Raw genomic sequence first — 8,386 nt, 5'->3', positions numbered from 1 at the left:
ATTATTAGAGGCAGGTGCTACTGAGCATAATTAAAACGGTTATCGTAACTGTTAACATGTTTGAGGAATTGATAGATTTTAAAAATAGCAATTTTTTATTTAAAAATATTTTTTGTTCTTAGCCTCTTCTGGTCTTCCATGGTTTTCCAAGGCACTAAGATAACAAAATCAATGATCGACCGTTTGTCTGCATCACTGCCTTTGCGGTTTTTCAGTGGTTCGTGAGGGTTGATTATCCAAACTAGCGTAGTTATTAAGACTCTACCCATCAGGCAGCTTTTACAGGATCCACATGTTGGGGGCACGATCCGAAAGGGTGCTGCAGCACTACCATGTCAACGTATTTTAACCCAAGATAAGGATTAATCGGACTACAAACACGTGCACCTTAGTGAAAACCTCTTCTCGGATATTCATTCGTGGGGTTGATCTTTTCTGCGAGGCCCTTAGTTTTCCGGGTGTAAAGTTAAGTTCGCAAAAAATCGGAGCCTCGAATAGCAGTGGATGTCTAATTACAAATAGACGATGATATCTATAAGCTGTCTTCAGATTTTTTTCGCACAACACGAACCGATACATGTACAAATAGCTTCCCATAGATGACGGATATTGATTTTTCAGACTGGATTTATGACCGAAAAAGTTTGTCTCTTTCTCTGTACGAACAGTGAAAGAAGACTCATTTTATTGGGCAAATTGTTTAAAATTTTAGGAAAATTACTTAGAGGATATCATCGGATATTTCCCAGTTTTATCTCCTTTATACTATGTTTTCAAATACGAATTTCGTCATCTGACATATTCTTTTCGGAGGAAACGAGCTGCGACTGACATAAAAACCTGAAACATGAAGGAAGAGACAATAGCAACGGGAGAGACAAAGGCTTGCATGACAAAGGCTTGCGTGACAAAGGCTGTAAGCTGACCTGTTCCTTCCTGATTGATTTTTAAAAAGGAACATCAACCACCTTGCTTTTCATCTCTAGCCTGAGCGAAATCAGTCCAAACCACAGCCCGAATCATTCACCTTTGAGTTAAAGCGAAAAATTTTTCTACGAAGCGTAATCGTTTCTTTAACGAAATGCGTGATCCGGCCGCAGCGGAGGTGACTACAGAGTCTATATGGTGAGACAAGCCTATACTTGACCAAGATGACCAATTGCAACTTCTCTTACGCTATTTACACAAAATTACTTTCCAAATGTTTTAAGAATGAGCGTTCTTTTTGACATACAGTTTGCTAAGATGGTCACAAGTGTTAATTACGACATTGTCCCCAGCATCTTGATCAGAATTCATGTATTTACAGCTTGAATTTAAATTCGATTTCAGCCGCAATGGGTCAGTGGGATCTCAAAAGGTCACGCTTGAGTTGCTATAACAAATGTCAAAAGTACGAATTTTTTAAATTTTAAAATGGAAAAATCTGAAATCTATACTGAGAAAAAATAACGAGATCTACATTTAACTCTTGACATTTCTAAAATAAAGTATTTGAACCTTTTCATGACAATTTGAACGACGCACGCGCAGCGTGGAGTTCATTATCAGCCTTACCATAAAGACGGAAGAAGAGAATCGATTAATATAAATACAATCATTGTACCTCATCCTTCAGCGGGTAACGTCCGTAGTGTGGGAGGTTTACATAAACCTTCTTCATAACTGGACCTCTGCCCTTTTGTAAGATGACCAACTGTGGTCACTTACATCTCATAATTTGATCGATGGACGTCCGTACTTTTTTAAACCGAGTAACGACTAAAGGTTTCTGTAGCCGTCAAGTTGGCCTGACTTGCGCTATTTCTTTCTTTTAAATTTTGGTGATAAATCCGGATGGCGGAGGAAAGCAAAGATTTTCAAAACAGCTTGCAAATTTTGTTTGCAATGAATCAAAGTAACGGAGCCAGTTTGGAATCCTCTTTTGCAGTCTTTCCAAGTGCCCCTTGGAACCTAGCATGAAATCGGACAGTGTTGCCCTTTGATATAATCCCAAATTATAATTTTGTTTACTTCATTGAGAAAACCGTTGTGATTCTCAAATGGTAGTCCAAATTATAAGCCAAAAGATAACCAAACTAAAAAATCGTTACCCAAATTAAGAAAAAATGAGGTCAATCAAGCGGATGAGGGGTGCTCAAAGAATTGGATTAGGTAACCCTCAACCATCCGGACCTCGTGTACAATAAGGGAGTGTGAACAATTTATATTGTCTTTCTCTGCTATCCCTTCTTTGTGGGATATAATGCCTTTGCGCTTGCGTTAACGATCAATTCAAACTCAAATAAATTTTCGATCTTTTGTGTCATATGGTGGTAATAACCTTTTAAGACAAAGTTAGAAAATGATATGTTCATAAGTAAATCCCAGTTTGAGCGGGTTTGAACAGTTAGTCATTTACAAACCATAGGTTAGTGTTGCTAAGAAGCCCAATATACATAGTTTTTAATCGTTATTATTTTTGTCATAATTAAGAGTTCTTAAAATCACTCTGGGCTTCTAATGCGTCATGTTTCATCAGAAATCGAACAACCCGACAAAGCTAAAAAATCTAAGACAGGGAATTACCTGACAGACAGACATAACTTGCTGACCTTTCCAGCAGTATTTGTCACAAATCAGATAGGAAATAATTATTTCCTTTTGTCACAAGTTAATTTCACGTTTCATCAAAGCCAGATTGAAGCGGCTTTTAGCTTGATAAAAGAAGTTTGCATTTACGAAATAAATACGATCAATACGTTTGCAATTTTAGAGGCGAATTCCATGTCCATTCAGATGAAGCTTGACCTCTCACGATAAATTTTATCAAACTGCTGACAAATGTAAAACATTAAAAACAGAATTGATAACTAAAATTCCATTTAAACTATCCCTTTCTTCGATCCCAATTTACCAGAGAAGGGCTAACAGAATTTGGCGCAAAAATCCGAACTTTAATGGAGGACATTTTTAATCGAAGACAGTCTATTACAAACTCTATGATGCAAATTATATTTTTAGTTTACGTATGCTAATTTGGAATCCCTTGAGCTATAGTTGTTACCGATAAGACAGTACAAGAAAACAATGGAAACAAAAATAATTTGGGAACCATCTCTTTATATTTGAATAAGATAGGCTGATAAAGTTACTTTTTATCCATAGAAATGATAGAAAAGTATTAATTATTCTCATAATTGTTTCGCCGAGTTCGATAGAAGAAAAAACTTCAGAATACCCGGCCACATCATTTACAGGTCACTGAATAAGAATAGCGTCTATTGTATTATACCTCATTCTTCAAAGCCTCCCGACATATGTAAATGATGTGGACGGGTATTCTGAAGTTGCTCCGAAAAAGCCAGTTTAAACAGATTGAAAATAAAAGAGTGAATTAAGAATATTTAAGTGGGCCACTCATCGTAAATAATAACTTTGCTAAATTTCATACTGTAAGCGCCATTTTTGAAAAACCGTATTCACTCCTCAATCGCACGACTGTTGTGCAATAAATCCTAGAGATTTTTATTCCTGACCTATTCTGTAATTTTATAAATTTTTTTCGCAAGAGTTACTCAGAATCGTTCCTCGTCTAGGTTCTATAAAGCCACGCATGGGTAGCTAATTGTCCTGGTAAATTACTCCCACAATTAAGGTGTTCTTCAACTTGAAGGATACTTATACTCAACTTCTTTCCTCACGCCATCGAGATCCGGACGGTTGAGGGTTATCAATTCGAAGTTCTGCTCAAACTTTGGCTTTATGCTCCCCTCTTCCACTCACTTGACCTCTTAATTTTTGTGCCTTATTTAGTAACCGCAAGGTCTGGGTGCTTTCTCAAGTTTGACACGATTTTCTGGCACCCAAGAAATGATAATAACTACGATTTGATGAAAGCGGAATAGAATCACAGCAGTTAACGAAAGGTCTATTCAAAGAAAGAATACCGATGTAGTAACTTTTAAAATTCCACTTATCATTAACAACCATCTCAAAGTAAGGTATTTACTACAACGTCATTGTGGGATAACTATATGCACACGAACATTTCAATCAGCTACAAACTGTGCGCAGCTATGTGCAACTCAAGCGCTTACTAGATATTTGTCTCTTTAAGCACATGGCTGCCTTCATTGGGGGATAGGAGAGTAAACTGAGATGTTTCTATTAGCTTTCTAAGCGCGACAACCCGAAATCGAGTAAAGACTGAAGGCTTCTGTAGCCGTCATGTTGGCTTGTCTTACGCTATTTCTTTCTTTTAAATTATGATAATAAATCCGGCTTAGCTCTTTCCAACTGCTACTTGGAGTCTAGCGTAAAATCGGACAGTGTTGCCCTTTGATATAATCCCAAATTATAATTTTGTTTACTTAAGTGACTTCAATGCGGAAGTAGGAGTATATTAGGACATAAGGAGGCAGAAGACAGTTCAGAGGTAATCGAGGCAGATTTATCGTCAGTCTTTCTCTTCTGTCCATTCGACATGGTGCACAGCGTACCAATTGTGTTCTTGATTGAATTGTTAGAGCTCGTTACAAAAATCACCCAACGACCAAAAAGGAGACAAGATACCAACAAAAAACACTTTTATTGATGACTGCTTTTATTAGAATATATTAAATGTTTTCCAAAAGACACGCAAAAACCGGGAGGTGGAATGGTCATAGTAGCCGGCTCCATTGGGCGGATCTGCCAGAATTCGCCGGTTGCTGGCGAATTCCACGTAATCCAAAATGTAGTTTTTGCACTCTTACTTTTTCCAAGTAATCCTTGAAATTTAGCATGGAATCGGACAATGTTTCCCTTTCGGATATAATCCAAAATATAACTTTGCTTACTTAAGCAGGAAAACCGTTGTGATTCTCAAATGGCAGTCCAAATGATAAGCCAAACGATTAACTTCTACGGTTACAAGATAACACGATAAATAAATTCAAAAGTCATTACCAAGTATAAAAAAATGAGGTCAAAGAAGCGGATGAGGGGTGTTACAAAGATTTGGATTTGGTAACCTTCAACCATCCGGACCTCGGTAGGGATAAGAGAGCGTGAGCAATTTATATTGGCTTACTCTGGTAGCGCTTCCACGTGGGATATAATGTCTCTGCGCTTGCGCAAACAGCGTATTAAAAGTAAAATACATTTTCGATCTTTTGTTTCATATAGGGGTAACAACCTATGGGACAAACTTAAAAAGTGAAAATGTTCATTAACCTCAGTTTGAGTGGATATGAGCAGTTAGCCAATTACAAATCATAGTGTTGCAGAGAAGCCCAGTATACATATTTTATCTTGCCTTAATTAAGAGTTCTTAAAATCACATTGGGCTTCTAATGGTCATGTTTCCTCATAAATTGAACAACCGGACAAAACTAAAACATCTAAGATAGAGAATTTCCTGACAGGCAGACAACATGCTGACCTTGCTGTTGCCCAGCAGTGATTGTTATAAGAGAGGAAATAATTATTTCCTTTTGTCACATGTTTATGTCACGCTTCACCAAAGCCAGATTGAAGATATTTTAAGCTTGATACAAGACGTTTACATTTACGAAATGAATATGATAAATACTGTTGGAATTTAGAAGCGAATTCCATGTTCATTCAGATAAAGGTTTGACCTCTCAAGATACATTTCATCAAACTGCTGACGATTGTAAAACAGTAAAAACCAAATTGATGACTAAAATTCCCTTAAACTATCTCTTTCTTCGATCTCCATTCACCAGAGAAAGGATAACAGAATTTGGCGTAAAGGTCCGAACTTTAATTGTGAACAGTCTATTACAAACTCTATGATGTAACTTTCAGTTTAGGCAAGCTAATTTGGAATCCCTGAGCTATTATTATCGATAAGACAATACACGAAAACAATGGAAGTAAAAATTAAATGGGAACCACCTCTTTATATTTGAATAAGATAAGTAAATAAAGTTATTTTTTATTCATAGAAATGATCGAAAAGTACTGTTACTTTTCAAAGTAACAGAGCCAGTTCGGAATCCTATTTTGCAGTCTAATTAGCTCTTTCCAAGTACCCCTTGGAACCTGACATGAAATTGCACAATGTTGCCCTTTGATATAATCCCAAATTATAATTTCGTTTACTTCATTGAGAAAACCGTTATGATTCTCAAATGGTAGTCCAAATTTTAAGCCAAAAGATAACCAAACTCAAAAATCGTTACCCAAATTTAAAAAAAATGAGGTCATTGAAGCGGATGAGGGGTGCTCAAACAATTGGATTGGGTAACCCTCAACCATCCGGACCTCACGTACAGTATGAGAGTGTGAACAATTTATATTGTCTTTCTCTGGTATCCCTTCTTTGTGGGAGATAATGTCTTTGCGCTTGCGTAAACAATCAGTTCGAACTCAAATAAATTTTCGATATTTTGTTCCATATGGTGGTAAAAATCTTTGAGACAAAGTTAGAAAATGATATATTCATTAGTAAACCTCAGTTTGAGCGGGATTGAGCAGTTTGGCAATTACAAATGATTGTGTTGCTGTGAAGCACAATATACATAGTTTTTAAACGTTCTTATTGTTGCTATAATTAAGAGTTCTTAAAATCACTCTGGGCTTCTAATGCGTCATGTTTCATCAGAAATGGAACAACCCGACAAAGCTAAAAAATCTAAGATAGGGAATTTCCTGACAGACAGACATAACTTGCTGACCTGTCCAGCAATATTTGTCACAAACCAGAGGGGACGTAACTCTTTCCTTTTGTCACAAGTTATTTTCACGCTTCATCAAAGCTAGATTGAAGCGATTTTGAGCTTGATACAAGACGTTTGCATTTACGAAATAAATACGATAAATACTTTTGGAAGTTTAGAAGCGAATTCCGTGTCTATTCCGATAAAGTTTAACCTCTCAAGATAAATTGTATCAAACTGCTGACGATTGCAAAACATTAAAAACAGAATGGACTGAAATTCCATCGAAACTATCCCTTTCTTCGATCCCCATTTACCAGAGAAAGGCTAACAGAATTTGGCGTAAAAGTCTGAACTTTAATCGAGGACATTTTTAATCGAAGAGGGTCTGTTACAACTCTATGATGCAAATTATATTTTTAGTTTACGTATGCTAATTTGAAAGACCTGGAGCTATATTTGTTACCGATAAAACAATACAAGAAAACGATGGAAGCAAAAATAATTTCGGAACCACCTCTTTATATTTGAATAAGATAAGTAAATAAAGTTATCTTTTATCCATAGAAATGATAGAAAAGTATTAATTATTCTCATAAATGTTTCGCCGAGTTCGATAGAAGAAAAATTCCAAGTAGAAAAAGCCAGTTTAAACAGATTCAAAATAGAAGCGTGAAATCAGAATATTTAGGTGGGCCACTCATCGTAAACAATAACTTTGCTAAATTTCGTACTGTAACGGCTATTTTAGAAAAACCTTATTCACTCCTCAGATTTTTATTGCTGACCTATTCTGGTTTTTTTGCAAGAGTTTTTCAGAATCGTTCCTCGTCTAGTCTAAGTTCTATAAAGCCAGGCATGGGTAGCAAATTATCCTGGTAATTTACTCTCCCACAATGAAGGTGTTCTTCAACTTGAAGGATACTTATACTAAAATTCTTCCCTTACGCCGTCGAGGTCCGGACGGTTGAGGGTTATCAATTCGAAGTTCTACTCAAACTTTCGCTTTATTCTCCCCTCTTCCACTCACTTACGCTCTCAATTTTTTGTGCCTTATTTAGCAAGTGCAAGTTCTCACTGCTTTCTCAAATTTGACGCAGTTTTCTGACACCCAACAAATGATAATAAATGCGATTTGATATCTGTTCATGACCAAAATCGTGAGCTTAGTTTAATTCAGAATTTCTTCCTCTCAGTTAGAAAACTTTACAATCAATCTGTGATTACTTATGGAAATAGTCCTTTTTACAGTTGTGGGTTTGGTGGCCAAGCCTTTTAGCAAGAGTGAGGCTAAGGGTGACCCTATTGTGATAGAGACCTGTATCTAGTTAGCATGATAACAAAGAAATTTGCATTTGAAAAGCAACAACATCTCTATCATAACAAGGTCACCCTTAGCCTCACTCCTGTTCAAAGGCTTGGCCACCAAGCCCACTACCGTAGAATGGACTCCCCAAAAATTATCATTTTGATACGTTATTTCCACACAATACGAGCGTAATTTTAGTATTTTTCTCTAATATTGCCGGAGGCAAATTTCTCAAGTTGTTGTTTAAGGACGAGCAAGGTTTGTGGAAAAATTCTGCGGCTTTGATAACCCTCAAAATTCCGTATATTTAATTTAATTTTAATTTAACATAATTTATATAGCGCTAACTCCACTAATTGACCAAAGCCGGCTTTACAGTTCATAATATTAAAATAATTAAAAAGATACCACTGGTAATAAAATATGAATA

The sequence above is a fragment of the Stylophora pistillata genome, chromosome 3, assembly GCF_964205215.1.
Source record: "Stylophora pistillata chromosome 3, jaStyPist1.2, whole genome shotgun sequence".
Taxonomy (NCBI): Eukaryota; Metazoa; Cnidaria; class Anthozoa; order Scleractinia; family Pocilloporidae; genus Stylophora; species Stylophora pistillata.
Note: the sequence above shows the minus strand (reverse complement) of the source record.